We start from the raw sequence: 26,433 nt of genomic DNA, 5'->3' as shown, positions 1-26,433 counted from the left end.
CTTGCCGCGATTCGCAATGCCTCGGCCCCACCAACGCAATATTGATCGGGCGGAAGGGCGGCATCCAAGCTCGTAACGACTTTCAGAGGTGCCCTGGCCACGTCCCTCGTGTCATCCGCCTCTCTTTTTTTCTGTCCATCTTCTCTTCTTTTCACCCTCGTTCATCCTTGATTTCTTTCTTCACTCAGCATCGTAAGAGATTTCTCGCGTCTGCCTCTCGCAAAACAAATTGTTTCGGAAGGATGTTTATCCGTTTTTCGTCGACTAACAGCCGATCTGTCACTTCAGTAATAGATTTCTTTCCACGGATCGCACGTGGGGCGTCGCGTGTACTCCATACGACCAGACGGTCGACCGCTGCTTCACCAAGATCTACTCCATCGGTTAGCGGCGAGCATCCGCGTTCGTTTGTCCGCGAGTCGCTCGATTATTTTTCTTGGTCAAACACATAGCAGCGGTTTTGCGCTGCTGCTCCCATTATAATTTAATTGAATCCCTTCCCACGTTTGCGACGCCCGAACTGTCGATGCTTCGAACAATCAAATATTTAAGCGAGTTCTTCGTTTGCGTTCAGTGTTCAGGACGCGGATTCATCGAGTTAGGGCGAAATTTAAAGCCAAGTGACGCGTGAAATTTAATAAAGTACACGCAAGTTCCTGCACGGCAGTGAACGATGATGCGTATTTCGCGGCAAGAATCACGCGTCAATTTCATCGTTTGTTCAGTGGCGACCAACGGTTTTGCGCAAACTATCGCAGCTATCTTAGAATTAACATGCATTTATGCACGTATGCACGCTGGCACGATGTAGACATTAACAATTCAAGCATATGACTTTTCGCCGGATCAAAGAGACTGCTGAAATTTCACGATTCACCGTACTGGAAACGACCGCCGTCTGTCTCTTCGATCACCTTCCAAGTGCCTAGTCGCCTCTCGCGGAAACTTTTTCGCATCCCGACATTCGCTGCTACCGAGCGCGCGATCATCGACGTCCTCCGCTGGAATTGTCTCGAACCAGCTTGAAGAATGGAAAAGTTTTCGGGACGTCGGGAATATTTTGCGCCTTGTTGCTTTTCGCTATCTGCCTGACTTTTGATTGTTTCTCACCGATGCCCGAGTATAGCGCGAGAAGCGCGAATCACAGTTGGCGATTATTCCAAGGCTCTGCATCTTCCCCGATACTTAAACTTTGAATAAAAATATACTGAATCCGAGCGTGCTGCCAACAACTTGACGGAGGATAATTTTAATTCGGTGTGAATGCGACACGACGAAACGAGACGAGAAGAGACGAGACGAGACGAGCCGAGCCAAGGCCGATAAAAATACGGAAGAGCGTGGGTCGCGTTATAGATAATAAGGAGATAGAACGCAGGCTTGGTTCGTAAAGCTTTCGACACCTGATCTCCCTTTCTAGGTAGACACAATGCGAACCACTCGCATGGAGCCGTTCAACCCTCTAGATCCGCGTAAGCTAACCTTTTGTCTGGATCGCGATGAAACGAGTGCTTCGCAGCCCCCTAAATAACGTTGAACGTGCGTGGCTTGCATTCGTATTCAGTGTTCGGGAGGCGTTTCTTTGTAACACGAATACGTATTGCTGATTTATCTCGAGCGAAAGATAACGGGATGTACATTACCGCGCGTGGCTGGAGAAAGCGGAGACTCGTAATAAAAGAGCCGAGAAACAAAGAGAACCGAGTACGAATAAGCGCGTGACGAATGTTAATTCCGGATGCAAGATTTTTCGTTTCGATCTATTATCCAATTGGACGGGCCACGATTCAGCATCTGTCGAACGCACGGATCCTTCGCAATCCCTAAATAACGAGCGAATGCATTGTTTCGAGTGGTATCTGACGGTGCGCAGAGAAGTCCCGTAAAGAAAAAAAAACGTTCTGTTCATGCATATGCAAGCAACTTAAATTTATGCGACCCTTCGTCCCGTATCTTTATTCAGCTTCTGACTGTATCCCTCTTTTCCGTTGCGGGGAAAGAAAGGCGGAAAACATAAACGAACCGCGACGTAACGAGTGCAAAATACGAGACCTCGATAAAAGAACGGCCAGGGAACGAACGTCCGAGCCGAAAATCCTGGCCGAGTTTACGGAAATATTATTCCGCTTTCGTCGAGCTACTCGCAAACTAGCTTCGCGTGTGATTTTGCAGCTCAATGGCGGTGTACTGTTATTAGGAGAAACTTACCCCGCGAGTGCGCTCGCCCTGGATCCACAGAGACGCCTTGGGATCTGAAACAAAAAGAAACAGCGGTTAGTTTCGGGGATACGATAGCCGAACTGCTGGCAGAACTTTTGCAATTTACAGCCTGGAAAATTCCCGTAAGAGCGATCGCGTGACCAAAAGGAGGCAGTACGAGGTCGTCGGAAACAACTAGGCGACCAAGGGGAGGTGGACGCGGGGATGTTACACGCCCTTCGACGTCAACGAGAAAACAGAGTTGAAAACCTGGCGACATGTAAAAGGGAAAACCGAAACTGTGGCGCCAAAGTATCTCGATTCTTCGGAGACTTCGGAAATTCTATTGTAACCGGGTTTAATCGGCGAATGACGTGGAGCGCCTGCACAACCATATTCTGCTACGATCGCAAGGAAATGATAAGAGTCGGCCAGCAGACCATCGACCGATCTCTAATCGACGTCGCGAGATAAATACGAAAAGATTTGCAATTTCGCGCAGCGATTTCGACTTTGATTGTGATCCTGGAAACCTTTCCCAGTCCTGCAAACAAACAAACGTTTGTTCGGCCTAGGAACCGAACGTCGTGGTCGCTTCGTTCTACACACGATTCCCTGGATCTGACTTCCAAACGTCAGAATTCTTACGTAACGCGTCACGGATTAAAAAACGTACGTACGTCCCTCGATATCTTCTCCATGGCGAGTCCCGTAAAAAATGAAATAAAGTACTGGGAAAACGATTATTTTTAGAAAATTGTGCCCCAAAAAGAAGCGAGTTCTTTTTAATTGCGTCGAAATGGTTGTTCGCGGAGGTTACTCGCGCTGTTACTCGCGTTGCCATAAATTATCCGCTCGAATTCGTCCACTGCGTTTCCTAGGAAATTGGATTGGCTGACATTAATGCGATGTTCGCGGCTCAGCCACCCGGTAGTTCCGTCGCAGAGATGCGTTTCCGGCAAGGACTACCAGCCATAAATTGCTAAATACCCGCACTTAAAACGAACCAACCAGCGGACGCGTAGCTAACTGGATATGCGTCGATGCTTTTCTCCGGAATTTGCGCAGAATATCACGAACCGTGACTATTGGCCGCTTGCTAAAAATTTAAGTATTAGGTATGTCGCGATCGCGAACCATAGGATAAAATAGATCGTATAAATAAAGATCTATTTACGTCAAAAGACGCAGGTTATATATCTGTACACACATATATATATATATATTCGCGCGGATCGATAGTTTTGCACAGTTTAATATACATAGATGTCGTGTCGGTATTTTCTGCTGATGCGAGTAAGACGAAGCGAGAAGACGATAGGAGAGCGGAGAGAAAAAGAGAGTCCTCGACCTCTTAGAAACGAACGCGGCAAACCGCGGCGCTCTATCGTGCACCGAGTAAATACGACTCCGCCGATATCCGCCAATAAAATACGACCCTGTTATAAATCTACATAAAGTTGAAATGATTGAGAACCGGACGGTAACGCGGTACAGATCGACCGCTGTATTAAACTTTGGACACGATACTTTCTCCAATCGGCATTGCTCGAACATTAACCGCGTATCCTTCGTAATTTAACGGAAACAAAATCTTCCGCCTCTTTTCCGATGAGACGCAAAATCGAGTTCGGTTAAAGGTAAACAGATTTCTCGCGATTTTCGGCATCGAGATCTACGAATCTGATTTTCGGCTTCTGATCTACGAGAACACGTTGACAGTAATACTCGTTTACTTCACGTCGATTACTCGCCCTTACCCTATTCGTCGCCCTAGAAGAAGGCGCGAAATAAAGAGAACGGAAGGGGTCTTGTTCGACTATTAACTCCCTCCCTCTTTTCGTATCTTTTACGGAAGGACACGGCACGTCGAAATTGGCCCTAAAGTTGTTCAGTTGGAAACACGAGTAGCGCAAAGGGTATACTCGAGAGCTGGGAGCATAAGATCAGTTCGCGGCACAATCCGGAAAACTGTGACTCGAAATCTAATCGTCCGCTCATTCCCCCCGCGAGAAGTGTCTCCGAGGAGCAACGATTCCAGTGAGTGCACTCGTTCTCGAGAAGCGTGAAACGACTGCAAACGTGACGCCGGAAGATCTAGTCCGGTCGTGCTTCAATTTAATTGTTCTCGCCTCACTCGAGGAAGCTAGTACAATTCCCGGTTGTTCTAGTTTTCTTTCTCTTTTGTGAACCTGCGGAATATCACACTTGAGATAAACGCGTGGAATTTATTTGTTAGAGGCAACTATCAATGAATGCCGTGAAATCCGAAAACCCGCGAAAGAACCTTGAACGACTCGAAGGACGCGCGCTCCATGGCGGATCGTCTGGACTGCAAAGCGGTGACAAACAAGTTCGATCGCAATGTTTCTAAAGAGCATCCGCTTGACCGCTTCTAGGTTCCACAAGATCAATAGTAAAAGTCGCAAGGCAAACCGAGGTTCAGGATCGAAGGAAAGCGTGTCCGGATCGTGGGGGTTCTTTACCTTGGTCTAAAGATAGAACAGTGGATGGTTGATGGTCGGTAGGAAGCAGTTGACTCTAATTTTACTCGGAGTCTGTAACTGAACGCGAACGAGAGGTCAGCGAGACATCGGTAACCCGATAGGCTGGCTGATCGGACAGCAGCTCTAATTTTAGATAAATCCATCCGTCAGCCGATATTAGTTGGCTCATACGTGTGCCAGTAAACGCACGTCGTGTATGTCGAATACACGTCGCTCACCTAATAATGCACGCGAAAGTGCACGCGTATGTGCAGCTGACCCCAACCGACCGACAACACAGCGGTTCTCTCGCGCGTACATCTACCACGCCTGTGTGTGTTGGCCCGTGTACGAGCATCGAGTTGCACGCCAGTAAATCGATGTCTCTCTGGACGGTACCAGACCGGTACCGACCGTCCAAGGCTAGCTACCATATCCAAAGGCGTACGTACAGTCTATGGATTTCGGGCAACGACTTCGACACCGACTTGTTTTCCCCCGAGTCGCTATCCAGTTTTCTAATGGTGATCTATCGTTCCTTAGACTTTTACTCCTTTGTTCGTGACAACGATCGTTCCCGATCGGTCTACGAGCCAGCTAAATAATCGGCAGATAGACACACTTTAGATTCGAATCGAGGAGGTTGAAAGTTTGAGAAAAAACTTTCCAAAGATATCGGCCAAGCATCCCATGGAAAAACAAACGAACAACTCGACTCTGCTCGATCGCAAATAGAAATATGCAAATCTTGAGGTAACCTTGTTCACTTTCCTCCGCGCGTTCGAGGGTAACCTACGAATGCTGGGGGAATCAGTCGACTGGAAAGGGGGAAACCGCTTGCCAAAATATTGTCTCGGTTCTTGCCCGTAGGAAGAATACCGAGGAGATTATCCACGACGAAATGTATACGCGAACCGCGACAAGAACGCTCCGTACAAAGCTTTCAGATCGTAGAGGAGCGAATCCAAGACTTCGCGATCGAAGAACCAGCTAAATCTAAATTCAATCCAAGCGCGCCGCGCCACGCCGTACTGTATTTCCGATGATTTTGTCTACTCGATTCGTCGTTTGCCGTGCACTGTTTTTACGGCGACGACGTTCGACCTTCTTTCCTTCGAATTTCGCGAATCCTCGCGGTCAACCACTGGTCTAAAAACGAATCGAAGGTTAGAAATGTTAGTGCGCTATCGTAGGTGGGTGGATCGACGCGCACATAACGTGGGTGGATCAAGAGTAAGTGAATCGAAGGTCGAACGCTGGAAAAATTATTCCAGAGCGGAAGGAAGCTCGATAACGAAGACGAAGTACAGCGAGCCGCGTGAGAGGGAAAAGGAGGTCGCGGCTGCTGGCTTGAATGAACGTTTCATTTCGATGCTTGACATGGCCGGAAATGGGAAATGGAGCTCGAGGCCAACGAGACTAGTGAAATGCAAATGAATGGCTGCTTCCACTGGCAACACCCTCGTACCTTGCCGTTCGTAGGGCTGAAACCGAGGCGATCTTGTGGCAAACGCGCGTCTCGCTGCTCGATCCATGTGCTACTGAGAAAAGTACGACTATCACGCAGCCTCGACGCGCAGCTCGGTGAAATAACCATGAAACTGCGCCACGGGATTGCTACGCGACCCGACACGTCGCACAAGTCCGCATGCCACCGAATAATATGCGCAAATTAATAAATATCTATACCACCTAATTTCGTGCAGTGGCCTCCGAGATATAGCGCAATCGTAAAATCCGTACGACGTTGCAGCTTTTACATCGATGGGAGCCGGATACGATAAGAATCTGTACATTTAGGCGAGGTCGCATGAAGCACGCCCTATTCTTGGTTTGGCCTTTATCAAAGGGAGTAGAGGGTCACGGCAACCGAGAATTTCACGACGCGTGATATGTGTGCAAGTATTTGCACGACGCTTAAACGATCTATCAGAGCTGCAGTTGATACTACGTCGATCATTTTTAACGACAGTCGCACGTTCAGCGCGTGACGATCTATGAGACGAAGCGAGAAACGATTTGGTGGGTCGAAGTTTTCATGACTGCCGATCGAATTTCGTCGGCTCGATGTCCGGCAAAGGACTCTCCGAATTCCGTAAGACCGGAAATTTAATTTCAAAGTCCACCACAAAGAACCACCGGTCAACGAAGTTAACGAATTCGACGAAAGACGTCCCTTTTACCGGTTTCCTTTTTTTCTTTCGTTCTCTTTGCGTTCGTCGCCCGAGTGTTCGATCAATGACGCGACAGCGCGATTGGTCGACTCCTCGAACTCACAGCGAGTCTCGGATCCGAACGTCGACTACTTTGTACTCCTTACTTGCGTACCAGTAATGCTAATGTCATTTGTCATTGTCTTTGAGACCATCTTTTTATCGATTATCTTCTCCACATCGGTGTCTTTGATTTTTTGTCGATACGGCGAAAAATGCAGATTTCCTTCTCCCTCGTAAAATCGTACCGCAGCTTTTCGACTTACACGATTCGCACGATTAATCGCCGTTCAGAACACCTACACCGATCCCATACAATCCACTTTCCAACCGATTAACGCGTAGCCAGGATAACGAGCTTTATTAACCAATCTAATGAAATCCAAAGTTGTTGAGCATGGGTTGGGAAAGTCTGGAACAGACTCGTAACTGGGAGGCGCCGGACATAGTCAGACACGATACGCGCGTCTCTCTCGGAGTTGGCTGCAATTCGATTCGGAAGGGCTTCGTCGGTGATCCATGCTTCACGGAGATCGAGTTAGAGACGGCTTCGCCAAACAGAAGAAGAGGACGAGAGGCAGAGAAAAGGAAAGAGGAAGAGTAGAGTGGGTAAGCGGCAGAACTACCAACTAGCTCGACCACGAGTTTCCCTTTAACTCCCAGAAATTCCACGGTATTAATTTATCTTCGTGCCTTTAGTTTCCTGTGTTACCGTGCCTTCTTCCATCTATCAATGTGTCTAGCGTATGATGTGCGTTCTAAGTACTTCATCCCTCGTCCGTACGGACCCAGGTACCAATAAAGGCGGCTACACGACCTATTTCGAGCTCGATGCTCGCGTTTCTTGCAACGTAGTCAGCTCCCTCTACCGCTAATCGTTCCTAGTTTCGATTTTCTGCGATATATCGGATCACGAATACGGGAAAGTTCACGCGTTCGCGTTAAAAGTTCGCTTTCTTCGACTCGGTAATTTTACCACGCATCTTGAGCACGTCGAGCGAGAACTCGACGACACAACTGCCAACTTACGTATCGTGATACCGCACTTCTCGCAGCCGCGAGTCCCTGCGCTTCTCTTTATGTTCTTCTCGTTAACGTTCCATCTCATAAGTTACAGCTTTTCATCTAGACCAACGTCGGCAGTAAATATTCCTTTGCAACCAATTTCCATTTGCGAGTGCAGTCTGCTCATCTTTCTCCGCACTGCCGCCACGAGCCACGTCGCCGACGCGTCGTTCGCCGCTTTTCTTTTCTCTGAGTAAACCCGTCGCGCGCTTTTCCTTCTCCCGCAACCGACTCAGCGGGGTGAAAGTGAGAATTAAAAGGGTTCCAAGGATTCCGTGCTTTTACCCGACCGCGGAAGAACCGAGTGTTTATTCGGGAAACGCGTCACGAACGACCACTGGATAATGCACGCAACCTGACGTTCACGTTAATTGCGGCATTTTGCCACGCGATTTTTAGAGAAAACAATTTGAGAAGCGGGGGGCGGGAAATCAATCGATAGCCTGCGTCGAGAAAGCGGCGCGAAATTTTCCCAACCAACTGGCTTGCCATTTTTCTCTCGAAGCCTGCCGACTATCTCTTTCCGAGCACAATTTTTCAACCGGTCAAAGAATTATTCCCTTGTTTCGATTCGGTGCTGTCTATTTGCGTTTCTTCTACGTCTGCCGCATAAGTTACGACTCGCCGTCTAGCGCGATAAATACATCATTTCGACCCCGACCTCTCTCATCTAGCCAATTTCTGCTTACGAGTCTTCGCTGCACTGCTACCGTTGCGCGAGATTTACGCCAGACTGCCGCTACTCTTGAATTACAAGAACCCAGTTGACTTTTTACGACCTGCTCTTTCGTTACCTGTTAATTCGTTGCTTCAGTCGAACGATAACACGAAATTAGTTGTATTTTGTGGTGTTCTCGAAACCGCACTTTGTCTGGAAAATCTTCCCAGTTGAAAGAAGAAAATGATGAGAATACAGAAACATCGGAAAGGAACATGGTTAATAAGGTTGCGTTTACAAACGTTGTTCAGCTCTTCCTCTCTTGAAGCGTTACTGGATTCAGCGACACAATGACGTTGATTGTACCGGCTAGATTAACCGACCGAAGCTGAGGCACCAGTTGGAACGTCAAACGCAGGGGTGTCGCGGGGAGTCGATGGAGGGATGCACGGATGATTCAAAAGAAGGCTTACTGAAAGCTCGTACGGTGTCTTTGAAAAACGTCGAGTGAATCTCTCGAGCGAAGGCATGTGGATATTTGCGGGTGAATGGTTCGTTCGCGACGCTCGTGCTTTACGATAATTTGCTCGTGCGCGATAATTTTAACAAGTTCTGTTTCACGGTAAATACTTTAATCCTTTCTTGTGAAAAATAGAATAGCGAATGTGTATACGGCACCTCTCGACAGGAACGAGCCGAGAAAAATTTCCATGCAAATGTACCCTTTTACCGAGCAGCGGAATGGTAAATGAATACTGAATGAAAAAACGCGAAGTGTGACCCGACTACCCTCTCTTTCTTGTGCCCAACGTAGCGCCATCTACACGCTGAAATTTCTTAGCGACGTGACGCGTTTGAATTATTTTCGTCTCTCTTTTACTACACTCGCTAGTTTCCTTTCGAGGAAAGCGCGCCACGCACAAATACTCTCTCCCTCGATCGAACGGAACGTCTATCGACGATTGTCGAGACGCGCGGTTCGATCGAATGTCGCCATTCAACGAGAAATCGCTTCGAAGAAAAAGTTGTCGGAAAATTTGACGACTCCAGTTTGGCATATCGATACGCGGCGTACGTACCTATCTACCGCCGCCGGAAAAAGAGGAAAAAGACGTTCCACCCCGACGATAAAGGCGATTTATTCGCGAGTAAAGTTTCGTTCGTCGGAATCATAAGGAAACCACTCCGCTTCTCGAGATTTCCTTCCCCCGCTTGCAACAATTTTTTCCCTCGTTTGATATCGCGGAACGGATAATCTCTTGACAGAGTCTCGACGATTCGAAACACGCTCGGAGATCAGTATCGACGATATCGTTGCGCATAAAGAGGAAGATGTAGCGCGGAGTCAAGGCAAAATAACAGGTAAGTAAGAGAAAACCGAAATGCGGGAGACTCGATGTTAGAGCATGTTGACGGAGTTGCTTCGAGGAGTCAAAGAGGCGCGAGAAGAAAGAGGAAAGGAATCAACCTATCGGTAATTTGTGTACGTTCGTTACCCTTTTGCGTGCTTTACCAAATTTTCGCGTAGCAGGTAATCGATAATAAGAGAGGTGGGAAAGAAGAAAGAGAAGAAGAGAGAGCAAAGGAAGGATTCCGGCATATCGGGAAAGTTTACAGAAACGCGTTTGTGCAGGAAACACGAATTTTCTCCGTCAGAAGGGGCCTGCCCACCTTCTCTCTTAATTAACGGGCCAGCCCGTACATTGATTTCGCGGTTCGGGGGCAGGTCGAAACACCTCTAGCCCGTGTTGCCTCTTCGACTTTCGTCCCAAACGGCTCCACCTTCGTTTCGCGTATTCGTTGGTAAGTGCTTTTTCGAAACAGGCGGAAGCGCGAAAGCGTCGGTAAACAAGTGGCAAAGGCGTTCTGCGCTGCAACCACCACGGGAAACGCCGCTTTTTCGAGTATTTTGGCCGTGTAAGTCGGCTTCTTTTATTTCCACGCTGCCCCGCCTTTGTTGCACCAGGTTCTCGTGGAATCGCCTTGGAAATTCATCGAAACGAAAGCAGCTCTGACTCGGCACGGCTTGGCCGGGCGGCGTCTCGCGCTTGAAAACGCGTCGATTCAACCGTTTATTTGCACAGCCGATGAAAAGTTTTGATTATCGGTGGCGAAGGGGCATGCGAGGCACCGAGGATGATCGTAACGCGTGAAATGGTCCATTCACCGTAGAGTACGTCGCCGGAGAATTATCTCGACGTTATTAACGCATCAAGTATGAATCGTGATATGTAGCGTAGCTGGAGCTGTAACGAGGGCGACGTTATTATCCATCCCCGGTGCGGAATAATAAATGTCCGGAAATTTTAAACCGGCACGTTTCCACGCGATCACCGCGGAAGAGGAACGGAGTTCGGAGTTTCCAATTTTCCAGAGTCGCGGGCGAACGTACCTAAGTTTAATTCGTCAGACTCGCGTGCTCGCTCGCCGAGAGGAGACTAATCCTGCGAGGCGGCGGAATTCAATGCGCAAACTTGCTCGTCGTCCCGGTTTATTTCTGGTTTCGCGTGCCTCGCGAAACATCGAGCGAGTCGATACAATGCCCGGCCGCACAATCGCGCCTTTGATGTAATTTCCACTTCTTCGCCGGCGGAAAGACGCGTCTCTCCCAAGAATGAGTGGCTCGAATGCGTCGCGAGGCGGTTTCATTGTTGTCTGCTCGGTGTTTCCGGGCGTAGGGATGCGAGAGGCACGTAGGAAATTACGTTGCACGTCAGAACGCGGTCTCGAGTTGCCGAGTGCGACTGATTTCATGGACGATCGGCGAACAGGAGTCTGAGGAAGTCGCGCAGGGGAACGCGGCTCACGAGATTCGCGGAACCGAGTAAAAACGATTGTTAGTCTGAATCGTCTCCAACACGCGGGGGTAGTTCGCGCTCGAAACGTGGCTTTCCATCTACGAACGTAATTATTCTTTCAAACTTGCTTTCTGCTTCGCGACACCCTTTCTTCGACCGTCCTCCTTCCTCGAGAGGAAAACGCTCTCGATTGTCATTCATGGTGACACTAACGGTTCCGACGAAATGGCACGCACTTTAATCCCGCGATCGAGGTTATCAAGGGCCTAGCGAGTCGAAACTTCCTTTCGTTTGTGCTTGTGATTCGAAGGAGAACCACCCCTCTGAATTACATACCGTCGGAACGGCACGAGATGACAGAGCAATCTTTAAACAAGCCTCGTAAAACACTGATGACCCGGTCTCTCGGCACGGGTCATAAAGCTCGTAAAGCTGCGTCCTGATGTATAACGGAGAATAGGGGTTGTATGGGCGGCGCGGCGCGGAGCGACCAAGCAAACAAGGATTTGCACGGGGATAGTTTATCGGTTACTCGTAGTGATTCCGGGGAGATGGACGGCTAGAGGAAACAATAGTTGCGTCACGCTCGTTCTTGTTGGAAAAGCTCGTGAAATCGTATCAAGAACATCTGGCGCCCAAATGCTATCAAACTTAAAGAAGATAGAAAATATCGAGATAGAAAGATAACCGTTATCGAAAGTGTTTCGAAGACCGAAGGCCAAAGGAAATAATAGTCAAAATATGGAAGCAACCACCGCAGGCGATTTTTATTTTTCGATAAAGAATTTGCGTTGCTGAACGATCGAAAAAATTGTTCAGGTTCACTGATGGAGGAACGAGTGAATGAATTTGTAATAGAAAAATATATCGAAATAAGTATAGGTATAGTGTATGCTGATCCAGATTCTCACTCTCATAGTATTACAATACAATAGGAAGAAGATATGATAGGGAGCATGTTCATACATTTATAACAAAGGACATTACCAAAAAGTTGAAGGCTACAAGAAACAGCAATAGAAATCTACTTACAAAATTTATATTCTACTAAAACAAAATTTATATTCAAGGGCACAATAACACGGACCTCTCCTTATTTTGAGTATTTTTCACTAAATTCTATTCTCTTCGTAACAGCGATCTCCAGGTCACGGATATACAAAAGCAAAGATGTAGAGTTTTTGTTGAAGTAATTGCCTCAACAAAAATGATCACAAGGAACGTGTGAAATACGTTGTACTACCGCGAGAAGAAAGAATCGAGGTGGCGGACAATGGCAAACAAGGGAAATGGAGTCATCGTGCAAAGTTTTCTCGGAATCATTGGAATTTCGATGGAAGCGAAACTTTGTCCAACATTTGAAAGTCAGATTTTATCGCGATCCAACGTCTAGCTAGCCGAAGGTTTCGTGCGCCAAGAAATAAAGTTTGAAGGTTCGCCGAGTGAAAACGGGACGATAAAGCGTCACTGAACGGGCGCGTCATGGAGAACTTAACTTCAAAATCGCAAGCGGCAGCAGAGATCCATCGCGAGAAATCGCTTCCGAATCTTCCAAAAGTGTTCAATCGTGTCAGAACCTGACAACTATTTTTCATTATTGATGGAATAAATACACCGAAAAAAACTACTCGTACGATAACCTGGATAGCATGGACAAATTATCCAGCTTCCCCGTGAATCGATTTATCGACAAGATTCAAAAGGCAGTAATCCAACCTATCTCCGACGATCATCGCCGATGGCAAATTCAGGATGCAATATTTACAAGTTTAAACTGTCGGACTCGTGTAGTTTGTCGTACTACGATAGCGGTTCGAGCATCTTTCGTTGAACGACCGTCGTTTAATCTCAGTCGTTCTTGAACTGGAAAATAAAAAGATGGCGAAGGAACTTATCGTCGCTTTCGCTTCAAAGTTTTCCCACTCGCTATACCATCTCTATCTCTTCTCGGCTTTTAGCGAAGGATAACAACGTTGGCACATCCAAGTTCGTCCAAAGGTACGAACGTGGAAGGTGTACTTCGCATTTGTAGAATGCTCAATTCAGCAGCATCCGCCGCTTCGAAAAACGAGAAAAATACCCATTCCATAGCGAGATCTTTATCGCGGAAAGATTTCTCGAAACCAGCTGCGAAATATTCCTTCGTTTTGCTTCCCGCTGTCATAATCGCAATAATCTCGCTATAGAAGCTCTGACCTCTCTCACCATAACTGGGTGTTATAATAGTTACTTTACGCGAATACGAGATATTTTTCTCCTCGAAATACGTTTCAGAGTCTCGACTAATTTAATATACTATGTAGGGGAAAAAATATTTAGTCTTCATTTATTTAGATCGAGTTTACTGAGATTCGAATCCTTTGCTTTCATAATTAAGTTACGCAGGGCATCGACACCTCAAATATTTCCTCCCAAACTCCTAAAATCTCAAGATAACCGCTGCAAGCTACAATTAATAAATATCGTTTATTTGTTAATATCAATAAGCCTCTGATAAAGCCTCTGTTACAATAAGTATATAATTACATAAGTATAAAATAAAATAAAATTATACGTAGCGAAACAAGAACAGAAAAAATTAATTCGTACGAGATTAAGCAAACGATTTTAGGAAATACATACAGCGATGTGAGCAAAGTACCCAAAAGTGGTTAAAGAGTCACAGAAAAGATTAAATTTGTTACACGAATTGCTGGCATTTACAATTAGACGATTAAGGCAGTTAGATTGGTCATAAAGTAGGTTTCAGGTGTAAAGAGGGCACGAATTCGTAGACGAACTGCACTACGAACGCTAAGTTTGTAAGGAATGTATACAGAGCAGATGAGTAAGTTGACAAGCTTATTATATATACGGTGTATAAACGGTAGATCGAGACTATGGTACTGTCCAAGTGGTGGTAGGGGGTCATTAACGGGGTCATTACCCCCAGACGCAATTAATAGAATAAAATTATGATTATGGCTATAAATAGACGTAGATGAATCTGTCGCGTAGAAAGATAATCGGAGAAATTTATTTTGAACGCTTTCAATTAACGCACATCTGTAACGATATGGTATACGGGGTCAAGGCGTAAATATCAGAAAAGAATAATTCCGCGCGGGGCGATCCGGAGTGGAGCGGCATTGCTCGATGCATCGTTGCATTAATAATTAATCGAATAGCACGTTCGTGTGCAAATTCGGGACGTTATCCGACGTCAACGGGAATTATTGATAACGCTGACGCCATCGGTTCTCCGGCTGTCGCTTATTTTGGCCGCTCACGCGATCTTCCACGTCCTATGGTTCTCTGCGTTGATGCGTTTCCAAATCGAGCCAATCGAACAATTCTCTCGTTCGATCGATAAGTCGCGCGTTTCGACCAACTCTCCACACCAAATCGTTTTAAATTAATCCATGGAAAACAGTCGAGCAAGCCGATCTAAATCGCCCGAAGCATCCCTGTGAAACGATAAATATCAAAGCTGCCTTTCCTGTCGTACACTTGAGCAAATGAGCACGCGTAACCGGTGACGCCAAGATCTCGGTGATATATACCTATCAAGCAGAATTATTAATAGCGTAAGCAGGATCAATCTCACTCACAGTTATCCAAACCAGCCGGTCGATCTTCGATACACCTGCCGCGTTCCATATCGCACGGCTGATGCGTTTTCGATGCGTTTCGTCGATGGGAAGCCGACGAGATATCGAAGATACGTCCGAATAACCGAGTTGCTACGCGTGCCGCGAAACGCGCGCGCACGGAGATAATGCGAACGATACCTCCAAGTAAATCGAGTTTCGACTGCCTCTGGGAGTCGATCGACAAATTCCCCACGTGCCGTTCCCATCGCATTCCCATTAAAACAATCTCGTTGCCCTGTGTCCAATACCAAATAATATTAAATTATAGACGGTTATTACGTACGGGACGATGTGACCAACCCAATTAATAACCTATGTACTTATGCCCCGCAAACTCTGTTAATATTCCATTCGTTAAATTCGATTACGCGTTACTTCTAGTTTCAACCGTTACCTCCCTCAACTTCCAAAAAAATATTGTCGTAGCGCGAAGAAGTATCGAGTTTCTGGTGCAACTTGTTTGAGAATCGGTATCGTCACCCCCGCGTTATCGCTGAAACCTATAGGTAGTCGTATTCACACTAATTACGAGTTTCCCAATTTTTCAGCTACGAACGTTCCGTATATTACATCGATAAAATGAAAAAATATATATATATATGTACGTATAACAGAAGCGTAAAATGTAGGTATACCGGTATCGAGGAGTTTCGAAGAGAGTCAGCCAGTTTCTCGGCCGGATAGCAATCGACCGTAGGCACACACGAGCTCACGTACCTCCTAGATTACATTCTAGCGAAGGTAAGCGTAGCCTGGTAACGGTAGTATCTTTCAACCTGCTGGCCCCTTCGCGTACATTTAATCCGATATTGTATTAACTTCGGCATACTGTGGCTCTGGGTGTGTACCGTACGGTGAATTCGAGAGCCGCGTGCATGCGCGCGATACTGCCGTGTCGTGCGAGATGGTGTGAAAAGGCCGGCGACCTTTATCGTCCGTTTCCATCGCGGAATTCGTTATCGAACGCAGCTCGAACCTACATTCTCGCGAGAGTCACACCAGCACCGGCCGGGCCGCGTTTATTAATTGATAAGCCGACGAATTTCCTACGCGCGGATAACCCGGTCAGTCGATAAAACGGAACGCGCCATTTCCACAAGTCCCCCTATCCTGTTTCGAAACTCACAAGTTCCCTCAAGAATGGCACCAGCTCCGTAATTTATCGCGGTCAAACGGATCGTGCGGGTTTGTTCCAACTTCGAAGTTCAAGTTTGTCTGGTGCTAGTGAGCTTAAGCCGGGTATTTACTTTCTCCAATCAAATTTCCCAATGGATTATAAAGCCATCGAATCCAATCTTCCTGCAGCCACACTAGGCACGTGTAAATTACAAAGTGAACTGTCGCATTCCAAATAGTCCTTAATCGTCAGCCTATCGGAGACAATCGAAGCAGCGCCAATTCGAGTGATCGAATCAGCCGGTCGATCCGACCAGTGAAACCATCTTGACAGAGGCATCTATCGCGATGCCGTGGCAACGGAATGGAGCAGTTTCGAAACGCTGTTCGCGACAAGGACGAGAGACACATGTACGATTATAAGAAAATAGCACTCGACATTTCGCGAAAGTTGTATTATTTTAAGAAGGAAACTACTCGAGAAGAGAGCTCTTCTGAGAAACTTTTCTGTTTCTTCTCATCCCTGGTTTCCGTCCGTATCATTGCTCCTTCCTGTAATTAGATAACTTTTGATCTCGTTGTCTGAGCACCGGGTAATACGAACAAACGTTTGTCGCTCGCAATTCCGAGTCCGAACATTCCCCCGAAAACGAACAGAACGGAATTTAATCGTCAACGATTTTTAACGGTGGGTAAATCGTAAATCGCGTATGAACACGTTGCACTTTCTTCTACGCTGTCTCGCGTTTGAACGGTACATTACCAATCCGTGGTTTTAATTAATTTACACGTCGCGTGTACGTGACTGGACGACGTTCTCGCGAGATTCAAACGCCGTCAGCGATTTTCGTGCGTGCATCGCATTCACGCGATTGATTCGACCACGCGTTGGGAATCTCGTGTCTGCGGAGACAACAGAGCCACGAAAGCTAGACAATCACAGGATAATTTCGAAATCTACGTGTTAACACGATGTGAATTTCGCGGTCTGATTTAAACGTCCCAGTTCGCATTTTCGCATAACGAAGATATTTTTTACTGATCAAGATCGAACATTCTTAGCGACGTATCAGGCTATCGAATGAATAGGAATTAAAGCGGTATACAGTTTGAAAAGGAGGGGAAGAGTACGGGCGGATGTTAACCAATCGAGTTATATAACGTCGAAACAGCACTCGGTGTATCGAGTTCGCCTGACACTCGGTCGTCGGGCTTTCCGCCCAAGCCGGAGCCGGTGCCCGCAGAGTCAGCGGAAAAATTCAATTTTTAATTAATACCGATACAGCTACTTCTACCAGCGAAGGGTTGGTGGTCCGCGCGATTTCGTTGTTCCGTAATTACGTAACGTCCGGCGCGAAATTGCACCGTGCGAATGCAGTCCGCGTCGTTACACGCGACACGAATAGTTAACGTTTCAGCTGCTGTATTCCATTTTCCGTTTCCTCTTTGGCTCCCAGGTGTGTTTGCGTTCTACAAAACTGACGCGGCGCCTTGCCTTCATATTCTTCCGGGGTATTACCGGAGGAAAAATCTAGGCCGAGGAACGGGGCCACCAGTTAAAGAATGCTAATTCGGTGTGTCGCGTCACCACGTCGCGGTCCAGTCAAAAACCGTTTCAAAGCGTTATGTCGCGCCACTTCGATTTGTGTCAATCACCTGTGAGATTCAAAGCCGTTCGCTACTTCACGGGTCGACTTCTCCGTGAAATGTCGTCGACAGAGCGACGTTCGGACGATAGAATCAAACCAAGAATCCATCTAATCGAGCACGCGGCGGAAGAAAGAAGGCACGAGAAGGATCGGTGCCGATGCAGTTGAAAAATGTCCCCGAGAACGGCGACGACTATGACTAGTCTGATTCAGGATTTTGCCAGGAACCTTCTCGGACTGGACGTAATTAATAAGGCTTGGACGCGTCGTCAGCTGCACCCGCAATTTTTCATCTCCTGCTCGGATACCGATTCTGCCGCAGCCACCAGCCTAGCAGACCGAAATGATGGAAGAGGCGTCGATGTTCTTGTTGTCGAATAAGGAGAAGAGAGTGGGAATGCCGCTAAGATAATTCATTAGCCACGCGAGGCATTGTTGTGATTCATTATCGGCGCCCGGTGACTAGCTTTAACCTCTTGGTAATTTATTAAAAGCGAAAGAGAATTGTATGATTAACGAGGACGCGCGTCTCTATGCTGCAAGCTTACGGACGTAATCCTCTACGAGAATTTATTTGGAAATTATCGCCTAAACATCTCCGCGCGATTAACCGTCAACTCTAACCGTCGGCGAACGCTCGGCATCTCGCGATACTTGAAACTTTTCTTCTTAGAAACGCGCGTCGTTTTACCGCCAACGGATCCATCTGCTCCGGCCGTTCCTCCTTGACGTTAATCGATCACGTGTACCGCACGCCACGGAGTTCTAACCGCAAGATCGACGGGGGAAAATGTCAAGACTAAACAGCGACGAGGACTGTTAAGGTCCCCGATACGGTCCAGCATCCCATGACTACACGCTCCGTCGCGTCTCTCTAGCGGTCGATACTGATACTCGTCATCTAGTATCTTCCACCATGCTCCTCTTTCTCTTACTCTCGTTCTCCTTCTCGTTCCTGTCTCTTTATAGTCACCCCTTCTTCGGACTGCTCACTCTCGGCGAGACTCTGCGTGTTACGTCAATGGCAGCAGACCGACCTCAAACCATCCAGCTTACCCGGCGTCATCGCGATGTCTTCCTCCCTGATCGTTGTAGCTGTCGCGATGCCGGTGACGTCACGCTGTCCTACTCTTCGCTCGGTTAAATTCATATCGTCGTGCAGGCACATAATAACACATCGATTATCAATGATCGACGTCATCCGCGACTTTTCTCGCTCAGTTACTCATAGCCGTCGTTACTGTGTTTTTCCTTTTAAACGCGACAGAGATACCGGACAGAGAGCGCGTCGCCTGATTCCTTTTCAAAAGTTTTTCGGCCGCGTCGCGGCGCCGATGAAAGTTGTCGCGGAAAGCGCGCGCAAAGTAGCCCCGCCACATTTGCATAATAATAAAACGCTAACGATTGGCCGAAGAAAGAATGACCATAATGAGTGGGTTGAAAATCCACGCGGCACTAACAGACCGTCGCGAGCAGCATTAACATTCCACTTTCAAAGTTCTTGCGAGTAAAAAGGCAGGCGCAAGTTAGGCAACGTCGAAGCAAAGATAACGAGGACGTTTAACATGCAAATACCGAATAGAGAACGGGGGTAAAACACGGCTGTAGTTGGGTGCTACGGGTCAAACAATTACGTGGCAAGGCGCGGCTGCGGCCCGGAGGATCACGGCCACGAACCGCGTCCACGACAAAAACCGGTATGTTACGATGTAGGTCGATCCTCGGTGCTTTCTTGTCGATCCTGGAACCCAGACTGTCTGCGTGCCACACGCTCGGCAAGTAATCCCTCTACGATACCAGAGGACGATCGCGAACGCACGACAGAACTGAAAGGACTGAAGTCGTTGACAAAAAAAAAAAAAGAAAAACAAAACGAGCGTGGCGCAGGATGTTGTTACCGTCACGCGTGGTCGAATCGCACCTGATAATCGTTTCATAGTTTAGTCGTCACGTTCCACCAAAAGTTTCTCTATGATTTTTCGCTGCCATTCAAAGACGATTCGGAAATATCGCAGGCCTATAAACGGACCGATTTATCTGGGGTGGAGCAAAAGCGTTCCACAAGGGCAAAAGAAGAACAGAGAGATGGCGTTACGTATTAGGTATGAAACTGGTTAGCTGGTTGACGTAACTGGAGACAACAAAGAGTAAAGAGTCGCGTGGCAGAGCAATGAATTTCCGGCTTAAGGCGCTCGAACGATAGAAGATGAATAGAGGCGACCAGGAGAAGGGTAAACGGACGAACAAGATAGAGTGCGACTCGTCTAAGCCGAATGCAGCGGTGGATGATCCTCCGGTACGCGTCAAGCTCGCCGAAGCGGAACAAAGCGCGATCCCAATGAGCTGACTTGGCAATTCCTCGCTCGAGTCTAGCCGAAACTAGCTCGCTAATATTACCCTGCATTCTGTGCACCGAAGCATCCAGGCTTTACAGGCGCGGATGGCCACTTGACCCGCTCTCTAGCCGGCCGGGTCAGGCACCGTTATTGATTCCAAAAAAGAAAGAGAAGAAAAAATGAGAGACGAAAGCGGCGGGACGCGGTGAAGGGGCTGCAGCGGGAACACGACGAAACATCGAGCGGAAGAAAATCGGAGAAAAACGAGCGTTCTCAGGAAAAACATGGCTCGAGGCAGAAACCGGAACAGAGAAAGCCGACACAGGTAATCAAGATGAACGTGTTATTGTTTTAAAGCACCTGGAAGAGGTGCATTCGTAGTAGAAAAATACACAAGAAATGGCAAGACACGGGTCGAAAGAGGCAAGAAAAGAAAGCGCTCTAAGGCAGTTCGCGTCACCCTTTGAAACATCTCGCACGATATCGTATCGTAAAATATTGAACAAGACGATAACGAACGTATCGAATGAAGAATAACGATATTATAATAATTGAACTATGCACCGGACTCTGATCGAAGCCCTTGCTTTATCGTAAATTTTAATTCTGACTGATTCCTAACTTCAACTCTTGACTCGCTCGGTTGCAAATTCCCCGTGTATCAGCGTCGTTCCCATGCGTATACGCCATTGAAACATGGACGATGTATGTCGATTAAATCGATCATATAAATTTCGAAACGAGCAACGTCTTATCCCTTTCAACGCGCGACGCAATTTACTCTTTAAAATAAGCTGGACGCGCTTTGAAGGAAATCGTTTTATTCTATCGTGACACATTCAATTTACCTAGTACTTAGGGACTTTTATTTCCAATAAGCGCACGGATCCGCACTCTCCTTTGCGCGACTCGAGGTCAAACGAATCAAAGGTTTCCTCCGGTTAAACAGAGAAGCTGGAGAAACCAAGCGGAGAGGAAGTTTGCCCGATTATTGTGTCCGGAACCAGCACGAAATATTTGGCCGTCGAAAAGTCGTCGTTAACTTGACGCGACGGTGCAGTCAAGAAAACGAAATGACGACGGTATGTTGTAAAAGATGCCGTTTGTTCCATGAATGACGAAATTTGTCCGAAGGAACAAAGGAAGGAAACAAGGAACGAGGAACAACCGAAGGAAAAAAGAAACAACGGAACGGGAACGAAGGCGAATTAAACATAATCGAAGAACACTGCGTCAAAGCACGATGCGTATATGCTTAATAAGAGAGTAAAAAAAAAAGGATAGAGAGAAAAAAGCAAAGGAGAAGTGCGACAGAAGATAAATGGTAGACTATAGAAACGAGGAAGGTAAGATAGCGGAGGAAGAGAAGTTAAGCAACTTGACCCGATTTGTAAAATGTTTCACCTGGATGAGATTGTCCCCACTCCGGTGGTCCGCACCCTCTTGACGTCACAGATGCACTCGGTGACGTCACGCCGCAACGTCACTGCACCGGCAGTTGGCCCGGGTACGGGGTCGTTGCCAGGAACATAGCGTGCTCGGGGCATCGATGACGCGCAAGTCACTTCCGTTGCACGCGCAAGGTATTAGCCGTGTGCAATTAATTAGCAGTTCAGTACAGAGACACGACGATACATTGATTACGTTTTCGATGTATTTGCCGGTGCGAGCGTCCCTCGGTGCGCGATCAATATAAAATCCTCGCGTTATACGTACTTCGGCTCGGTGCACCGCCAATGTTTTCGGTGTAACTGGGTGCACGCGTACTTGCTGTATCGCGTAGAATAAAACAAAGCCTCGCTGCCCTGCGCTGAGTCGTGTCGGTCTCTTTCGGCAGAATATTCTAATAATTTCCACGAAACTCCAACCGCCAAGTAACAGGAAAGTTGCAGCGATTGTTCTTGTGATCGTCATCGATCATCTAATATATCCGATATATCCTGTTACAGCTCATCCTGACACCAACTTCCGTAACGAGTTCATACGCCCTGCGCGATCGATAGATCTAACATTTGTGCTAGCGGTACGTGCAGACATTTACGTCTAATAATCGATATCAACACCTGCGGCATTACCACTGACCACCACTGCTTCGTTCGACGCTTTTCAGACTCTGAATCTCTTCGGACGATTCAAATCGATGGACGTCTTTCGTTCCTGTCCTACCTATCCATCTTTTCGACTTCCAATGTTACTTATCCGATCGATCGATTTCTTTTCCCGTCTAGTACGTGTTTTGTCGCTCGTTGCGAAACGATTTTAGCGCGGGGCTCAGTTTCGAGCTAGCCATCGCCGCTTTATGAGTGGCCTCGTTATCGAAATGCGATAATTTGTTTAGCCGACCGCGAAATCGCTCTTCCCGTCCTTCGACCTGACTCCACCCTCTTCCTCGTCACGGCTGCACACGGTTCCTGTCAGCCGTTCGGCACCGGGCTGTCGTGCGCCTGACAGCACTGACACTTTGGCATCATTACGATGTAAATGAACGTGAAGTGTCAATACTGGCCGGCCTCGGTTGACCTGTTCATTATTTTCCGTGGTCAAGCATCGCTCGACGCCCAGGTACTGGTGTACTGGCCAAAAATATCATCGAGTTGGTTCGTGTGATATCGAATTGTCCGCGGTCAACGATGTATCGTGGTTTTCGATCTACTTCCGTATCTTTTCCACTTATCTCTTTACCCAATACTTTGGATTGTAAACTAATTTCCACAGCGGTAGTTCGCGTATTCGAGAAACCTTGAACAGTGGGTTAAGGATTAAACTGGCTGGAGGCAATTTTTTTAGAGATTTTATACGCAGTCCGAATATTTCCGACAGCTTCATCAGACATCACGAATCAATGGGGGAATCGATAGTTATCGTTTAGGTAGATGAAAAGTGTCACCGGTCGTAGACGCGTATTGAATGTTTCGCAGGATAAAATGGATAAAGGGTTGATACACCGTCGCACCTTTTATAAATACCGACTCATCGATCTCGCGGTAAACAACGGAGATACGATACGTTTACATGGAAATAAAAATAAGCAGAGATCTTAAAATTGGATTAGCTTCGACGAATTTATTATTTAGCAACGATATCGTGTGATCGAGGGAAACTGGACGATAAAGCATTGCAGAGAGTGGACGTGTACGTTTGAAAATCGAATATAGGCCGTACCGTGTGCGACACTGCTAACGCGCCTGTACGTGACAGAAGCGCTTACAGATATTATCCGACGCTATGTAAACGGATAACATATTCGCGATAGATGTGAGATAGAGAAGTATTGTTTATCGTCGTCGGAAGTGTTCGCAATGGAGCCCCGTAGCCACGTACATTTTTGCACAGCAGAATTATTGTTTCCACTCACTGGCACGATAACCATGCATCGAGAACCAGACGTCAGAATGTCGGCGCAATTTGTTGCCATCGGCGATGAGTTAATTTGTGGCAATTTTTCGTTCGTATAACGCAATACCCCGCAATACGGGAAAGATCCCGCCAACACAACACCAATCGAATTAACGTATCACGTTTTAGTTGCAACTTTTGCACTACGTCTCCACGACAGCTATCTGATTTGCGTATTCCAAATGTCTGGCTATTTCGAGAGGCGACGCGTCTCCTAGTTAAGCGAAGTTTTCCCTTGAAACTCTAATAAGAAAGTCTATTTAGTAGATTATATAATTCGACGTGGTTCTCTATTCTCCGTCATTTCACCCAATCGCTCAGAAAATTCAAACTCGAGACGCGATAGGTTTGTCGCGTGGCTAGACGCAGCTCTAGATTAATTTAGCAAAGAGGATAAATGGGTGATCGAAGACAACACTATGCAGGTTCTTGCGTTCGACCACCACGCGAATAGCTGCGATAATGACCATTATCATGCACGGCACGTGGTTATTTCGCATGTTCCTTTATCTTGCTGTGCCGTACGATGAGTATCCGCTTGTCGGTTTACCTCGTGGAATCGCGAGCACCGGAATCGTCTCTATCGATGTCGACGGATACAATGCGCCGCAGTGCTGTTGGCGTTTTCTCGCGCCGATCATGAACGACAACGCTAATCTTCATGAGCAATTTGCACATGAGCTGTTTATCGAAAGGCGCAAATTACTCGTAATTTATCGTGTTAACGCCAACATCGGTTACAATTATGGCTCGGGCTGTTTGATTCTCGCAGCTATGGGAAACACGGTATGCCTTGCTAGATGACACCGATGGAATATCGGGTGACATACATCGAAGAATTTGTTGAGAATTGTGGATCTCAATCGCCGAAATAAAAGTATAGGAAAACTTAGATTACACTTAGAATCGATATCAAGATAGTTTCAGATTTATTTAATATGTGATTTACAAGATCTACGATATACATTTACACGCGTCTCATTTTTCTTCTTTCTTTGTCTCATCATCTCCTATACCACATTACTAACGAAACAGTTGAGTTCACCTGTTTTACGAGACGCTGTGCACGCACATATTTCCACACACTCATTATCACATACGTGTGTCACTGCTACGCGGCTAATCTAGTATAGCATACAAAATTACTCGTATCTCGATAGAATTCTCCTCTGTATAATTTTTCAAAAGAGGATAACTCGTTGTATCCGGCCCCGGATCGAATTGGATTTTAATCAACAATTATATAAGTCGGTATTTATAAGCCCATTAAAATGGTAGCCAGCGGTTAGTACGAAACAGGATGTTCGAAATTCCGCGGAAGCGCAAAGAGGATTCGGTGTGAAAAATATGAAAGTGTCATTCCCGCACGAGAAGAGTCGGTTTATCTGGCCGACGTTAACTTTTTAATAGAACAATTTGTTGTTGCGGCAGCTCTGGAAAATGTTGCCACATAAACTTCGTTATTTTAGTTACGTTTGCTCGTTCATGTGCAGATCCACGTGGCGCATGCAAATGTTATCGTGGCGTCGATCCGACGTTGAGCATCAATTCCGACGGTGCATGCAGGTGACGCGACGATTTCCCCGCCCCGTAAGCGCGGATTTTTCCGGGATCCAAGCGATTTACGGTCTCTTACTAAAATATCCGGCGATTCTACCTTCGCATCGAACGCCCCTACACCTCTAACTTATGGCGCTATTCGTACTCAGCGTACATCTGCGAGATCGCAATTATTACGACACCTTCGACGATCTCTCCGACCCGGGCGATTATCGACTACAAATTGTCCGAACAGTGACAGGCGTGAAAAGCGATCAGAGACAGATTCGATGCGAAATTCGCGGAATATTTTAACCCAAGATATTTTCGACATGTACTCGACATGTACGAATCGACTCGGCACGGAGCATTCTCGAACCGACCAAAACCCATAAATTCGGTTAATTCTAAATCATTGGGGCGTTCGTGTTTCTGAATTTGTTACCACCAAAAACCAACGCGCAAATGTATTCCCTGAGAAGGAATAGAGAAATCTTTCGCGCTTTAAATGCAGGGTGCGACAATCAACTCTGCTTCCCATTCACGTTTACGATAAATTTTCGAAATCCGATATACGCATACATGGCGTATCGGCGGAAAATTGCCGAGGCACCGGTAAAGAAAGAATGCGATAAATACGTTGGTTCTGTTCATTTCGACTCGATGGTGACGCCGTAAATTTTATACGCCGCGAAAGAGGCTGTTAGAACGATGAAATTAAGAGAAACAGCCATTAAATTGTGAAAATGGCCAGGATTCGGTGGAATCGTGGCAACTACATCGATGAGTCTCGTGTTTTTCAGCCTCGACCCCGTGTATCGAAGTAAAAGTAGAGTGGCAAGAATCGACTTGCGGATGTTCGGCGCCACCCAAAAATCTTGTCTACGAATTAACTCAATAACGCGATATTTCTTCCTTTCTTCTCTTCTTATTTCATTTTTTCGACGAAAGGTAACCGTAACGGATTTTATTAGTTACGAAATCCAGAAAATTATCCTTCTGTCGCAGTGGGAAGGACAGAGATCAGATTTTCATGGAAAATTGGAAAGATAAGACGGCACGTCCGGAGAAACGCATTTGTTTGTCGGCGGGGGCTTGAACCGGGGCCGTGACCGGGGTCGATGTCACGCGTGCAAGGAATTACACTCAAAACGCGGACGGTCGTGTCCACCGTGGAAATCTATTACGCGAAAATGTATCAGTCTCTGCTGACTCGTAAAATATGCCTCGTCTTCTCGTGACAATGAAAATCATAAACCGTGTTTTTTAACGATTGGATGTTATTTCTTTTCTGGTAACGACGATAACAACCAGGTACCAATACGGAACTTCAAATGGATTATTTT

The 26,433-nt window shown here is 46.8% G+C and overlaps 1 protein-coding gene across 5 annotated transcripts in view; it reads right to left on the bottom strand.

Moving 5' to 3' along the window:
• Positions 1-26,433, bottom strand: part of LOC117238066 (protein turtle-like) — a 166,078-nt gene that overhangs the window by 63,175 nt on the left and 76,470 nt on the right. For 4 of the 5 annotated variants that reach the window (XM_033502633.1, XM_033502638.1, XM_033502639.1 and 1 more), the window contains exon 3: positions 2,209-2,252. The gene's annotated coding sequence lies outside the window, so the exon portion shown is untranslated. Of the gene's footprint in view, positions 1-2,208; positions 2,253-6,153; positions 6,173-26,433 lie in introns of those variants that run through there. The other variant, XM_033502636.1, reaches the window with a different exon arrangement.

This window comes from Bombus vosnesenskii, unplaced genomic scaffold (assembly GCF_011952255.1).
Source record: "Bombus vosnesenskii isolate JDL3184/JDL3185 unplaced genomic scaffold, Bvos_JDL3184-5_v1.1 scf7180000013431, whole genome shotgun sequence".
In the NCBI taxonomy this organism is placed as follows: Eukaryota; Metazoa; Arthropoda; class Insecta; order Hymenoptera; family Apidae; genus Bombus; species Bombus vosnesenskii.
The sequence above is the reverse complement of the archived record's forward strand: the minus strand, read 5'-3'. Positions and strand labels throughout refer to the sequence as shown.